The sequence below is a fragment of the Bubalus bubalis genome, chromosome 2 (genome assembly GCF_019923935.1).
Source record: "Bubalus bubalis isolate 160015118507 breed Murrah chromosome 2, NDDB_SH_1, whole genome shotgun sequence".
NCBI classification, from domain to species: Eukaryota; Metazoa; Chordata; class Mammalia; order Artiodactyla; family Bovidae; genus Bubalus; species Bubalus bubalis.
The window spans coordinates 139,247,021-139,263,565 of record NC_059158.1 but is presented as its reverse complement, the minus strand read 5'-3'; positions in this window follow the sequence as shown (position 1 = coordinate 139,263,565).

The window sequence follows — 16,545 nt, the reverse complement described above, 5'->3', positions numbered from 1 at the left end:
AGAGATCTCTAGTCTTTCCCATTCTATTATTTTCCTCTATTTCTTTGCACTGATCACTGAAGAAGGCTTTCTTAGCTCTCCTTGCTATTCTTTGGAACTCTGCATTCAAATGGGTATATTTTTCCTTTTCTCCTTTGCTTTTCACTTCTCTTCTTTTCACAGCTATTTGTAGGGCCTCCTCAGGCAGCCATTTTGCTTTTTTGCATTTTTTTTCTTGGGGATGGTCTTGATCCCTGTCTCCTGTAGGATATCATGAACCTCCATCCATAGTTCATCAGGCACTCTGTCTATCAGATCTAGTCCAATTTGCCTTGATTCATGAAACTAACATTCCAGGTTCCTATGCAATATTGCTCTCTATCGCATCAGACCTTGCTTCTATCACCAGTCACATCCACAGCTGGGTATTGTTTTTGCTTTGGCTCTGTCCCTTCATTCTTTCTGGAGTTATTTGTCCACTGATCTCCAGTAGCATATTGGGCACCTACCAACCTGGGGAGTTCATCTTTCAGTGTCCCATCTTTTGCCTTTTCATACTGTTCATGGGTTCTCAAGACAAGAACACTGAAGTGGTTTGCCATTCTCTTTTCCAGCAGATCACATTTATCAGAACTCTCCACCATGACTCTCCACCATCTGTCTTGGATGGCCCTACAGGGCATGGTTTAGTTTCATTGAGTTAGACAAGGCTGTGGTCCATGTGATTAGACTGGTTAGTTTTCTGTGATTGTGGTTTCAGTGTGTCTGCCCTCTGATGCCCTCTCTCAGCACCTACTGTCTTAGTGGGTTTTCTCTTACCTTGGACGTGAAGTATCTCTTCACGGCTGCTCCAGCAATGTGCAGCTGCTGCTCCTTACCTTGGACACGGGTTATCTCCTCACGGCCACCACTCCTGGCCTTGGACATGTGGTATAAAGAGGCTTCATTGATTCCAATTCATATTTTCTTTCAGAATTTTCTTAATGACATATCTTCTACAAATATCAGATATATTTTCAAGTTTTTAAAATAAATTTCACCTAGGTTTTGATCAGGCTTAAATCAAATTTATAGTTGATTGTCAGAAGATTGTATATGTTTATACTATTTAAATTTTATATCTAAGAATAAGGTATGTTTTGATTTAACTATGTCTTTCTTGAAAAGCCCTTTAGTAAATTATAAGTTCTGGATAAAACTTGGACACTTCTCAACAAATTTGAAACCTGACATTTAGCTCTTTTAACTATCACAATTAATGGGAGTCTTGGCTATATCACTTTTCTAAAGGTAATGATGGGCATACAAGATAGCTATGTAGTTTGGGAGGTTTATTAGATGATCTACTATATTTCTATAATATATTGTACTATTATTTTAATTTTTTAAACTTGAAGTATAGTTGATTTACAAAATTGTTGGTTTCAGGTTTTACCTGATTTTAAATGCACTTCTTCTAGTGATTCCCTCGTAAGTCAGACTGCAAAGACTGTATTCCGTCCCTTGTAGGTCAGCCTGCAATGCAGGAGACCCAGATTCAATCCCTGGGTCGGGAAGATGCCCTGGAGTAGGAAATGGCAACCCACTCCAGTATTCCTGCCTGGAGAATTTCAGGGACAGAGGAGGCCAACTACAGCTCTTAGGGTTGCAAAAAGTCAGACATGACTGTGCAACTAACACTTTCTTTCACTTTCTTCTAATGTTATACCAACAAGTGTGATGCTGAATGCTGACTACCTATAAAGTTTATTTATCTTGTTAGAAAACAATCCAAAAAATATTAGTATACTAAAAGTGGTTTTTACTAACTATAATATAGATGTTCTTCAATATTACCAAATATATTAATAGTAACTAAGACAGTGATTGTGATTTTTTTTTCCTCTTTATCCTAGAGGTATGATAACTCAGCTAATAAATTTCCTAACACTAAGCTTTCTTTGAATCAATAGCTGAATTCTATCTCTGATAATTCACTAAAGAGTTTTGTACTATAATTTAAGTGAGTTTAAACCATACTTATTTTTTCTCTTCGTCTTATATCTTTTATTGATTATATTTTCTGATGATGAGATCTCTGCTATCAGAATTTCCAGAATTTCTTACATTTGGAAAGCTTTTTATTTTCTTTTACCTTTTATCCTGTAAAAGTTGTTGAGTGATTTAAGAATTTTCTGTCAAGCTTTCCTGAAAGAAATTCTCCATGAAATTCTGTGAGCCTAGTAATTTTAACAAAGGGAAATTTCTTTGATAATTTTCTTAGCATTTGCTATGGTTACTAACATATTCAGGTTTTGTTATAGCTTTTAATAATATTTACAAGTTAAATTCATAGAGTCATGCCCAACTCTTTGAGACCCCATGGACTGCAGCACACCAGGATCCTCCATTTTTCATTATCTCCCAAGTTTTTTCAAATTCATGTCCATTGAGTCAGTGAGGCTAACTAACTCATCCTCTACTGGCTTCTTCTCCTTTTGTGTTCAATCTTTCCCAGCATCAGGGTCTTTACCAAGGAGTCAACTCTAAGCATCAGGTGGCCAAACTATTGGAGCTTCAGCATCAGTCCTTCCAATGAATATTTGGGGTTGAATTTCCTCTTTGATTGACTGATTTGATTTCTTTGCAGTCCAAGGGACTCTCAAGGTTTTGTCCAGCACCAAAACATCAATTCTTCAGTGCTCAGGCTTCTTTATGGTCCAACTCTCAAAACTGTACATGACTACTAGAAAAATCATAGCTTTGACTATATGCATCTTTGTTGGCTTCCCAGGTGGCACTAGTGGTAAAGAACCTGCTTGCCAGTGCAAGAGACTTGAGAGACATGGGTTCAATCCCTGGGTCAGGAAGAGCCTCTGGAGGAAGCTATGGCAACCCACTCCAGTGTCCTTGCCTGTGAAATCATGGACAGCCTTGGATTGGGGTTGCAAAGAGTAAGACAGGACTGAAGCCACTTAGCATGCATGCACCTTTGCTGGCAAAGTAATATCTCTGCTTTTTAATAAGCTGCCTAGGTTTATCATAGCTTTCCTTCCAAAGAGTGAGCATCTCTTAATTTCATCAAGAGATCTGTAGTCTTTCCCATTCCATTATTTTCCTCTATTTCTTTGCATTGTTCATTTAAGGAGGCCCTCATTTCTCCTTGCTATTCTCTGGACTTCTGCATTCAGTTGGATATATCTTTCCCTTTCTTCCTTGCCTGTTTCTTCTCTTCTTTCCTCAGCTATTTGTAAAGCCCCCTCAGACAACTACTTTCCTTTCCTGCATTTCTTTTCCTTTGGGATGATTTTGGTCACTGCCTCCTGTACAATGTTATGAACCTCTGTTCATAGCTCTTAAGGCATTCTGTCTACCGGATCAAATCCCTTAACTCTATTCATCACCTCCACTGTATAATCATAAGGGGTTTGATTTAGGTCATATCTGAATGGCTAAGTAGTTTTCCCTACTTTCTTCAATTTAAGCCAGAATATTGCAATAAGGAGCTGATGATCTGAGCCACAGTCAGCTCCAGGTCTTGTTTTTGCTGTTGTATAGAGCTTCTCCATATTTGGTTGCAAAGAATGTAATCAATCTGATTTTGGTATTGACCATCTGATGATGTCTATGTGTAGAGTCATCTCTTCTGTTGTTAAAAATAGTGTTTGCTATGACCAGTGTGTTCTCTTGACAAAACTCTGTTAGCTTTTGTCCTGCTTCATTTTGTACTCCAAGGCCAAACTTGCCTGTTACTCCAGATATCTCTTGACTGCCTACTTTTGCATTCCAATCCCCTATGATAAAAATGACATCTTTTTTAGTGTTAGTTCCATGTAGATCTTCATAAAATCACTCAACTTCAGCATCTCTGGCATCTTAGTGGTTGGGTCATAGACTTGGATTACTGTGATGTTGAAATCTTTGCCCTGGAAATGAACCAAGATCATTCTTGGTTCATCATTCTTGGTCACCTTTGAGATTGCACCCAAGTACTGCATTTTGGGGAGAAGGAAATGGCAACCCATTTCTACCATTTTCCAGGTACTCTTGCCTAGAAAATCCCATGGATGGAGGAGCCTGGTAGGCTACAGTCCCTGGGGTCGCAAAGAGTCAGACACAACTGAGCGACTTCACTTCACTCACTTCATACTTTATCACTGGAGAAGGAAATGGCGGCCCACTCAGATATTCTTGCCTGGAGAATCCCATGGACAGAGGAGCCTGACGGGCCATGGTCCATGGGGTTGCAGAGAGTCGGACACAACTGAAGTGACTGAGCACACATGCGCACACACTCATTTTGGACTCTTTTGTTGACTGTGGGGGGTACGCCATTGTTTTCTAGGGGATTCTTGCCCACAGTAGTAGATATAATGGTCACCTGAATTAAATTCACTCATTCCCACCCATTTTAGTTCACTGATTTCTAAAATGTTGATATTCACTCTTGCCATCTCCTGCTTGATGACATCCAATTTACCTTGATTCATGGACCTAACATTTCAGGTTCCTGTGCAATAGTGTTCTTTAAGCATCAGACTACTTTCACCACCAGACAAATACACAACAGAGCATCATTTCTGATTTGGCCCAGCTACTTCATTCTTTCTTAAGCTATTAATATTTTGTCCTCTGCTCTTCCCCAGTAATAGATTGGACACAATCCTGACCTGTGGAACTCATCTTCTGGAGTCATATCTTTTTGCTTTTTCATACTTTGTGTGGGGTTCTCACAGCATGAATACTGGAGTGGGTTGCTACTTCCTCCACCAGTGGACGACGTTTTGTCAGAACTCTTCACCTTAACCATCCATTTTGGGTTGCCTTGCACTGCATGGCTCATACTTTCATTGAGTTACACAGCCCTTTTGCCATGATAAGGCTGTAATCTATGAAGGGGATTCATGAATATTATCAATTTATTATATACAAATAGCTGTGAAAAGAAGAGAAGCGAAAAGCAAAGGAGAAAAGGAAACATATAAACATATGAATGCAGAGTTCCAAAGAATAGCAAGAAGCGATAAGAAAGCCTTCTTCAGTGATCAATGCAAAGAAATAGAGGAAAACAACAGAACGGGAAAGACTAGAGATCTCTTCAAGAAAATCAGAGATACCAAAGGAACATTTCATGCAAAGATGAGCTCGTTAAAGGACAGAAATGGTATGGACCTAACAGAAGCAGAAGATATTAAGAAGAGATGGCAAGAATACACAGAAGAACTGTACAAAAAAGATCTTCACGACCCAGATAATCACGATGGTGTGATCATTGACCTAGAGCCAGACATCATGGAATGTGAAGTCAAGTGGGCCTTAGAAAGCATCACTATGAACAAAGCTAGTGGAGGTGATGGAATGCCAGTTGAGCTATTCCAAATCCTGAAAGATGATGCTGTGAAAGTGCTGCACTCAATATGCCAGCAAATTTGGAAAACTCAGCAGTGGCCACAGGACTGGAAAAGGTCAGTTTTCATTCCAATCCCAAAGAAAGGCAATGCCAAAGAATGCTCAAACTACCACACAATTGCACTCATCTCACACGCTAGTAAAGTAATGCTCAAAATTCTCCAAGCCAGGCTTCAGCCGTATGTGAACCGTGAACTTCCTGATGTGCAAGCTGGATTTAGAAAAGGCAGAGGAACCAGAGACCAAATTGCCAACATCCACTCTATCATGGAAAAAGCAAGAGAGTTCCAGAAAAGCATCTATTTCTGCTTTATTGACTATGCCAAAGCCTTTGACTGGGTGGATCACAGTAAACTATGGAAAATTCTGAAAGAGATGGGAATACCAGACCACCTGATCTGCCTCTTGAGAAATTTGTATGCAGGTCAGGAAGCAACAGTTAGAACTCTACATGGAACAACAGACTGGTTCCAAATAGGAAAAGGAGTTCGTCAAGGCTATATATTGTCACCCTGTTTATTTAACTTATATGCAGAGTACATTATGAGAAATGCTGGACTGGAAGAAGCACAAACTGGAATCAAGATTGCTGGGAGAAATATCAATAACCTCAGATATGCAGATGACACCACCCTTATGGCAGAAAGTGAAGAGGAACTCAAAAGCCTCTTGATGAAAGTGAAAAGTGGAGAGTTAAAAAGTTGGCTTAAAGCTCAACATTCAGAAAACGAAGATCATGGCATCTGGTCCCACCACTTCATGGGAAATAGATGGGGAAACAATGGAAACAGTGTCAGACTTTATTTTTCTGGGCTCCAAAATCACTGTAGATGGTGACTGCAGCCATGAAATTAAAAGATGCTTACTCCTTGGAAGGAAAGTTATGACCAACCTAAATAGCATATTTAAAAGCAGAGACATTACTTTGCCAACAAAGGTTCATCTAGTCAAGGCTATGGTTTTTCCAGTGGTCATGTATGGATGTGAGAGTTGGACTGTGAAGAAGGCTGAGTGCCGAAGAATTGATGGGTTTTTTTGTATGTTTTTAATTTTATTTAATTTTTAAACTTTACAAAATTGTATTAGTTTTGCCAAATATCAAAATGAATCCGCCACAGGTATACATGTGTTCCCCATCCTGAACCCTCCTCCCTCCTCCCTCCCATACCATCCCTCTGGGTCGTCCCAGTGCACTAGACCCAAGCATCCAGTATCGTGCATCAAACCTGGACTGGCAACTCGTTTCCTATATGATATTATACATGTTTCAATGCCATTCTCCCAAATCTTCCCACCCTCTCCCTCTCCCACAGAGTCCATAAGACTGCTCTATACATCAGTGTCTCTTTTGCTGTCGCGTACACAGGGTTATTGTTACCATCTTTCTAAATTCCATATATATGCGTTAGTATACTGTATTGGTGTTTTTCTTTCTGGCTTACTTCACTCTGTATAATAGGCTCCAGTTTCATCCACCTCATTAGAACTGATTCAAATGTATTCTTTTTAATGGCTGAGTAATACTCCATTGTGTATATGTACTACTGCTTTCTTATCCATTCATCTGCTGATGGACATCTAGGTTGCTTCCATGTCCTGGCTATTATAAACAGAGCTGCGATGAACATTGGGGTACATGTGTCTCTTTCCCTTCTGGTTTCCTCAGTGTGTATGCCCAGCAGTGGGATTGCTGGATCATAAGGCAGTTCTATTTCCAGTTTTTTAAGGAATCTCCACACTGTTCTCTATAGTGGCTGTACTAGTTTGCATTCCCACCAACAGTGTAAGAGGGTTCCCTTTTCTCCACACCCTCTCCAGCATTTATTACTTGTAGACTTTTGGATCGCAGCCATTCTGACTGGCGTGAAATGGTACCTCATAGTGGTTTTGATTTGCATTTCTCTGATAATGAGTGATGTTGAGCATCTTTTCATGTGTTTGTTAGCCATCTGTATGTCTTCTTTGGAGAAATGTCTATTTAGTTCTTTGGCCCATTTTTTGATTGGGTCATTTATTTTTCTGGAGTTGAGCTGTAGGAGTTGCTTGTATATTTTTGAGATTAGTTGTTTGTCAGTTGCTTCATTTGCTATTATTTTCTCCCATTCTGAAGGCTGTCTTTTCACCTTGCTAATAGTTTCCTTTGTTGTGCAGAAGCTTTTAAGTTTAATTAGGTCCCATTTGTTTATTTTTACTTTTATTTCCCTTACTCTGGGAGGTGGATCATAGAGGATCCTGCTGTGATGTATGTCAGAGAGTGTTTTGCCTATGTTCTCCTCTAGGAGTTTTATAGTTTCTGGTCTTACATTTAGATCTTTAATCCATTTTGAGTTCATTTTTGTGTATGGTGTTAGAAAGTGTTCTAGTTTCATTCTTTTACAAGTGGTTGACCAGATTTCCCAGCACCACTTGTTAAAAAGATTGTCTTTTCTCCATTGTATATTCTTGCCTCCTTTGTCAGAGATAAAGTATCCATATGTGTGTGGATTTATCTCTGGGCTTTCTATTTTGTTCCATTGATCTATAGTTCTGTCTTTGTGCCAGTACTATATTGTCTTGATAACTGTAGCTTTGTAGTAGAGCCTGAAGTCAGGTAGGTTGATTCCTCCAGTTCCATTCTTCTTTCTCAAGATAGCTTTGGCTATTTGAGGTTTTTTGTATTTAAATACAAATTGTGAAATTATTTGTTCTAGCTCTGTGAAGAATACTGTTGGTAGCTTGATAGGGATTGCATTGAATCTATAAATTGCTTTGGGTAGTATACTCATTTTCACTATATTGATTCTTCCAATCCATGAACATGGTATATTTCTCCATCTATTAGTGTCCTCTTTGATTTCTTTCACCAGTGTTTTATAGTTTTCTATATATAGGTCTCTAGTTTCTTTAGGTAGATATATTCCTAAGTATTTTATTCTTTCCGTTGCAATGGTGAATGGAATTGTTTCCTTAATTTCTCTTTCTGTTTCTCATTATTAGTGTATAGGAATGCAAGGGATTTCTGTGTGTTGATTTTATATCCTGCAACTTTAGTATAGTCATTGATTAGTTCTAGTAATTTTCTGGTGGAGTCTTTAGGGTTTTCTATGTAGAGGATCATGTCATCTGCAAAGAGTGAGAGTTTTACTTCTTCTTTTACTTTTCCAATTTGGACTGTGAAGAAGGCTGAGCGCCAAAGAATTGATGCTTTTGAACTGTGGTGTTGGAGAAGACTCTTGAGAGTCCCTTGGACTGCAAGGAGATCCAACCAGTCCATTCTGAAGGAGATCAGCCCTGGGATTTCTTTGGAAGGAATGATGCTAAAGCTGAAACTCCAGTACTTTGGCCACCTCATGCAAAGAGTTGACTCATTGGAAAAGACTCTGATGCTGTGATGGATTGGGGGCAAGAGGAGAAGGGGATAGCAGAGGATGAGATGGCTGGATGGCATCACTGACTCGATGGACGTGAGTCTGAGTGAACTCCAGGAGTTGGTGATGGACAGCGAGGCCTGGCGTGCTGCGATTCATGGGGTCGCAAAGAGTCGGACATGACTGAGCAACTGATCTGATCTGATCTGATCTGATTATTTACTGTTAACTGAAGTGTGGTCGAAAGGAGCTACCCCATGCCCAAGGTCAGGGGAGGCAACTGAGAGCCGCCAGACTGCAATGGTACAGGAGTGACCAGAGGAGCTACCCCTTGCCTGAGGTCAGGGGTGGCTGCCGAGAGAGAGGAACAACCCCACGTCCAAGGAGCCATGGCTGGTGCAGGCACAGGAGGGCAGAGAGGAGCTACTCCATGTTCAAGGTCAGGAGGCGCCAATTTGTTCAAGGTAAGGAGCAGCAGCTGCGCTTTGCTGGAACAACTGTGAAGAGATACCCAACGTCCAAGGTAAGAGAAACCCAAATAAGACAGTAGTTGTTGTGAGAGGGCATCAGAGGGCAGACACACTGAAACCATAATCAGAGAAAACTAGCCAATCTGATCACGCAGACCACGGACTTCTCTAACTCAATGAAACTAAGCCATTCCATGTGGAGCCACCCAAGATGGACGGGACATAGTAGAGAGGTTTGACAGAATGTGGTCCACTGGAGAAGGAAATGGCAAACCACTTCAGTATTCTTGCCTTGAGAACCCCATGAACAGTATGAAAAGGCAAAATGATAGGATATTGAAAGAGGAACTCCCCAGGTCAGTAAGTGCCCAATATGCTACTGGAGATCAGTGGAGAAATAACTCCAGAAAGAATGAAGGGATGGAACCAAAGCAAAAAGAATACCCACCTGTGGATGTGACTGGTGATAGAAGCAAGGCCCAATGCTATAGAGAGCAATATTGCATAGGAACCTGGAATGTCAGGTCCATGAATCAAGGCAAATTGGAAGTGGTAAAATAGGAGATGGCAAGAGTGATAGTCAACATTCTAGGAATCAACAAACTAAAATAAACTGGAATGGGCGAATTTAACTCAGATGACCATTATATCTACTACTGCGGGCAGGAATCCCTTAGAAGAAATGGAGTAGCCAGCATGGTCAACAAAAGAGTCTGAAATGCAGTACTTGGATGCAATCTCAAAAACGATGGAATGATCTCTATTCATTTCCAAGGCAAACCATTCAATATTATGGTGATCCAAGCCTATGCCCCACAAGTAACACTAAAGAAGCTGAAGTTGAACCGTTCTATGAAGACCTACAAGACCTTACAGAAATGACACCCGAAAAGATGTCCTTTTGATTATAGGGAACTGGAACGCAATAGTAGAAAGTCAAGAAACACCTGGAGTAACAGGAAGATTTGGCCTTGGAGTACAGAATGAAGCAGGGCAAAGGCTAATAGAGTTTTGCCAAGAGAACGCACTGGTCATAGCAAACACCCTCTTCCAACAACAGAAGAGAAGACTCTACACGTGGACATCACCAGATGGTCAACACCAAAATCAATTTGATTATATTCTTTGCAGCCAAAGATGGAGAAGTGCTATACAGTCAGCAAAAGCCAGACCAGGAGCTGACTGTGGCTCAGATCATGAACTCCTTAGTGGCAAATTCAGATTGAAATTGAACAAAGTAGGGAAAAACACTGGACCATACAGGTATGACCTAAATGAAATCCCTTATGATTATACAGTGGAAGCGAGAAATAGATTTAAGGGACTAGATCTGATAGAGTGCCTGATGAACTATGGATGGAGGTTCATAACATTGTACAGGAGACAGGGATCAAAACCATCGCCATGGAAAAGAAATGCAAAAAAGCAAAATGGCTGTCTGAGGAGGCCCTACAAATAGCTGTGAAAAGAAAAGAAGTGAAAACCAAAAGAGAAAAAGAGAGATATACCCATTTGAATGCAAAGTTCCAAAGAATAGCAAGCAGAGATAAGAAAGCCTTCCTCAGGGGTCAATGCAAAGAAATAAGGAAAACAACGGAATGGGAAAGACTAGAGTCTCTTCAAGAAAATTAGAGATACCAAGGGAACATTTCATGTAAAGATGGTTTGGATAAGGGACAGAAGTGGTATGGACCTAACAGAAGCAGAAGATATTAAGAAGAGATGGCAAGAATACACAGAAAACTGTACAAAAAAGATCTTCACGACCCAGATAATCACGATGGTGTGATCACTGCCCTAGAACCAGACATCCTGGCATGTGAAGTCAAGTGGGCCTTAGAAAGCATCATAAGGAAGAAAGCTAGTGGAGGTGATGGAATTTTAGTGGAGCTATTTCAAATCCTGAAAGATGATGCTGTGAAAGTGCTGCACTCAATATGCTAGCAAATTTGGAAAACTCAGCAGTGGCCACAGGACTGGAATAGGTCAGTTTCATTCCAATCCCAAAGAAAGGCAATGCCAAAGAATACTCCAACTACCACACAATTGCACTCATCTCACATGCTAGTAAAGTAATGCTCAAAATTCTCCAAGCCAGACTTCAGCAATATGTGAACCGTGAACTTCCTGATGTTCAAGCTGAATTTAGAAAAGGCAGAGGAACCAGAGATCAAATTGCCAACATCCACTAGAGCATCAATAAAGCAAGAGAGTTCCAGAAAAAAAACATCTATTTCTACCTTATTGACTATGCCAAAGCCATTGACTGTGGATCACAAGAAACTGTGGAAAATTCTGAAAGAGGTGGGAATACGAGACCATCTGACCTGCCTCTTGAGAAACCTGTATGCAGGTCAGGAAGCAACAGTTAGAACTGGACATGGAACAGACTGGTTCCAAAAAGGAAAAGGAGTATGTCAAGGCTGTATATTGTCACCATGCTTATTTAACTTATATAGAGTACATCATGAGAAACGCTTGGCTGGATGAAGCACAAGCTGGAATCAAGATTGCCTGGAGAAATATCAATAACCTCAGATATGCAGATGACACCACTCTTATGGCAGAAAGTGAAGAGGAACTCAAAAGCCTCTTGATGAAAGTGAAAGAGGAGAGTGAAATGGTTGGCTTAAAGCTCAACATTCAGAATATGAAGATCATGGCATGTGGTTCCATCCTTCATGGCAAATAGATGGGGAAACAGTGAAAACAGTGTCAGACTTTATTTTTGGGGCTCCAAAATCACTTCAGAAGGTGACTGCAGCCATGAAATTAAAAGATGCTTACTCCTCGGAAGGAAAGTTATGACCAACCTAGATAGCATATTAAAAAAACAGAGACGTTGCTTTGCCAACAAAGGTCCATCTAGTCCAGACTATAGTTTTTCCAGTAGTCATGTATGGATGTGAGATTGGACTGTGAAGAAAGCTGAGCACTGAAGAATTGATGCTTTTGAACTATGGTACTGGAGAAGACTCTTGAGTGTCCCTTGGACAGCAAGGAGATCCAACCAGTCCATTCTAAAGGAGATCAGCCCTGGGATTTCTTTGGAAGGAATGATGCTAAAGCTGAAACTCCAGTACTTTGGCCACCTCATGCGAAGAGTTGACTCATTGGAAAAGACTGTGATGCTGGAGAGATTGGGGGCAGGAGAAGTGGATGACAAAGGATGATATGGCTGGATGGCATCACCGACTTGATGGATATGGATTTGGTTAAACCGGGAGTTGGTAATCGACATGGAGGCCTTGCATGCTGTGATTCATGGTGCCGCAAAGAGTAGGACATGACTAATCGACTGTACTTAACTGAATTTGTTACTTTATTTTCTTTTTTAGTAATCCCTTTTCAAGCTTGCTTTTGTCTCCTGCTTTTTTCCAACTTCTACAAGTGGGATCAATTAAGTCACTTTTCTTCCTGTTTGGTTTCTTGCTTAATGATGTTTCCTTTGATTTCTGCTTAATAATGAAAAACCTTTCAGTTAAAGAATCTTCTCTTAGAATCAGATCAGATCAGATCAGATCAGTCGCTGAGTCGTGTCCGACTCTTTGCGACCCCATGAATCACAGCACGCCAGGCCTCCCTGTCCATCACCAACTCCCGGAGTTCACTCAGACTCATGTCCATCGAGTCAGTGATGCCATCCAGCCATCTCATCCTCTGGCATCCCCTTCTCCTCCTGCCCCCAGTCCCTCCCAGCATCAGAGTCTTTCCAATGAGTCAACTCTTCACATGAGGTGGCCAAAGTACTGGAGTTTCAGCTTTAGCATCATTCCTTCCCAAGAAATCCCAGGGCTGATCTTCAGAATGGACTGGTTAGATCTCCTTGCAGTCCAAGGGACTCTCAAGAGTCTTCTCCAACACCACAGTTCAAAAGCATCAATTCTTCGGCGTTCAGCTTTCTTCACAGTCCAACTCTCACATCCATACATGACCACTGGAAAAACCATAGCCTTGACTAGACGAACCTTTGTTGGCAAAGTAACGTCTCTGCTTTTGAATATGCTATCTAGGTTGGTCATAACTTTCCTTTCAAGGAGTAAGCGTTTTTTAATTTTATGGCTGCAGTCACCATCTGCAGTGATATTGGAGCCCATAAAAATAAAGTCTGACACTGTTTCCACTGTTTTCCCCATCTATTTCCCATGAAGTGATGGGACCGGATGCCATGATCTTCGTTTTCTGAATGTTGAGCTTTAAGCCAACATTTTCACTCTCTACTTTCACTTTCATCAAGAGGCTTTTGAGTTCCTCTTCACTTTCTGCCATAAGGGTTGTGTCATCTGCATATCTGAGGTTATTGATATTTCTCCCAGCAATCTTGATTCCAGCTTGTGCTTCTTCCAGTCCAGCGTTTCTCATAATGTACTCTGCATATAAGTTAAATAAACAGGGTGACAATATATAGCCTTGACGAACTCCTTTTCCTATTTGGAACCAGTCTGTTGTTCCATGTAGAGTTCTAACTGTTGCTTCCTGACCTGCATACAAATTTCTCAAGAGGCAGATCAGGTGGTCTGGTATTCCCATCTCTTTCAGAATTTTCCATAGTTTACTGTGATCCACCCAGTCAAAGGCTTTGGCATAGTCAATAAAGCAGAAATAGATGCTTTTCTGGAACTCTCTTGCTTTTTCCATGATCCAGCGGATGTTGGCCATTTGATCTCTGGTTCCTCTGCCTTTTCTAAATCCAGCTTGATCATCAGGAAGTTCACGGTTCATGTATTGCTGAAGCCTGGCTTGGAGAATTTTGAGCATTACTTTACTAGTGTGTGAGATGAGTGCAATTGTGCGGTAGTTTGAGCATTCTTTGGCCTTGCCTTTTTTGGGGATTGGAATGAAAACTGACCTTTTCCAGTCCTGTGGCCACTGCTGAGTTTTCCAATTTGCTGGCATATTGAGTGCAGCACTTTCACAGCATCATCTTTCAGGATTTGGAATAGCTCAACTGGAATTCCATCACCTCCACTAGCTTTGTTCATAGTGATGCTTTCTAAGGCCCACTTGCTTTCACATTCCAGGATGTCTGGCTCTAGGTGAGTGATCACACCATCGTGATTATCTGGGTTGTGAAGATCTTTTTTGTACAGTTCTTTTGTGTATTCTTGCCACCTCTTCTTAATATCTTCTGCTTCTGTTAGGTCCATACCATTTCTGTCCTTTATCGAGCACATCTTTGCATGAAATGTTCCTTTGGTATCTCTGATTTTCTTGAAGAGGTCTCTAGTCTTTCCCATTCTGTTGTTTTCCTCTCTTTCTTTGCATTGATCGCTGAAGAAAGCTTTTCTTATCTCTTCTTGCTATTCTTTGGAACTCTGCATTCAGATGTTTATATCTTTCCTTTTCTCCTTTGCTTTTCATTTCTCTTCTTTTCACAGCTATTGGTAAGGCCTCCCCAGACAGCCATTTTGCTTTTTTGCATTTCTTTTCCATGAGAATGGTCTTGATTCCTGTCTCCTGTACAATGTCACAAACCTCATTCAATAGTTCATCAGGCACTCTATCTATCAGATCTAGGCCCTTAAATCTATTTCTCACTTCCACTGTATTATCATAAGGGATTTGATTTAGGTCATACCTGAATGGTCTAGTGGTTTTCCCTACTTTCTTCAACTTAAGTCTGAATTTGGCAATAAGGAGTTCATGATCTGAGCCACAGTCAGCTCCTGGTCTTGTTTTTGCTGACTGTATAGAGCTTCTCCATATTTGGCTTCAAAGAATATAATCAATCTGATTTCGGTGTTGACCATCTGGTGATGTCCATGTATAGAGTCTTCTCTTGTGTTGTTGGAAGAGGGTGTTTTTTTATGACCAGTGCATTTTCTTGGCAAAACTCTATCAGTCTTTGCCCTGCTTCATTCCATATTCCAAGGCCAAATTTGCCTGTTACTCCAGGTGTTTCTTGACTTCCTACTTTTGCATTCCAGTCCCCTATAATCAAAAGGACATCTTTTTGGAGTGTTAGTTCTAAAAGGTCTTGTAGGTCTTCATAGAACCGTTCAACTTCAGCTTCTTCAGCATTACTGGTTGGGGCATAGACTTGGATTACTGTGATATTGAATGGTTTGCCTTGGAAATGAACAGAGATCATTCCATCGTTTTTGAAATTGCATCCAAGTACTGCATTTCAGACTCTTTTGTTGACCATGCTGGCTACTCCATTTCTTCTAAGGGATTCCTGCCCGCAGTAGTAGATATAATGGTCATCTGAGTTAAATTCACCCATTCCAGTCCATTTTAGTTTGCTGATTCCTAGAATGTCGACATTCACTCTTCCCATCTCCTGTTTGACCACTTCCAATTTGCCTTGATTCATGGACCTGACATTCCAGGTTCCTGTGCAATATTGCTCTTTATAGCATCGGACCTTGCTTCTATCACCAGTCACATCCACAGCTGGGTATTCTTTTTGCTTTGGCTCCATCCCTTCATTCTTTTTGGAGTTATTTCTCCACTGATCTCCAGTAGCATATTGGGCACCTACTGACCTGGGGAGTTTCTCTTTCAGTATCCTATCATTTTGCCTTTTCATACGTTCATGGGGTTCTCAAGGCAAGAATACTGAAGTGTTTTGCCATTCCCTTCTCCAGTGGACCACATTCTGTAAGATCTCTCCACCATGACCCACCCATCTTGGGTTGCCCCACAGCATGGCTTAGTTTCATTGAGTTAGACAAGGCTGTGGTCCTAGTGTGATTAGATTGACTAGTTTTCTGTGAGTATGGTTTCAGTGTGCTTGCCCTCTGATGCCCTCTTGCAGCATCTACCATCTTACTTGGGTTTCTCTTACCTTGGGCGTGGGGTATCTCTTCATGGCTGCTCCAGCAAAGTGCAGCCATTGCTCCTTACCTTGGACAAGGGATATCTCCTCACCACTGCCCTTCCTGACCTTCAACATGGGATAGCTCCTCTAGGCCCTCCTGCACCCGCACAGCCACAGCTCTCTGGACGTGGGGTTGGTCCTCCCAGCCACCGCCCCTGACCTCGGACGCTGGGTATCTTCTCTCGGCCGCCTCCCCCGGCCTCGGATTTGGGGTAGCTCCTCTCTGCCGTTCCTGTGCTGTCACAGTCTGGCGCTCTCGGCCGCTTCCCCTGACCTCGGACGTCGGGTAACTCCTCTTGGCTGCTGCCCTTTGGGCATGGGGTCCTCCCGGCTTCTGCCCCGGACCTCAGACGTGGGGTAGCTCCTCTCGGCTGTGCTTTTAGCATGCCTGTCACAGCCGCCTGCGCTTTAGCGCACCCGTTGCAGCCACCTGAGCTTTTTTTTTTAGTGTTAGTTTATAGCTCACATATCTTGACACCAAGAGCTTCAAATAATTTTTTATTTTGTAAATAATTTATAATTGCATTTGTGATTTATT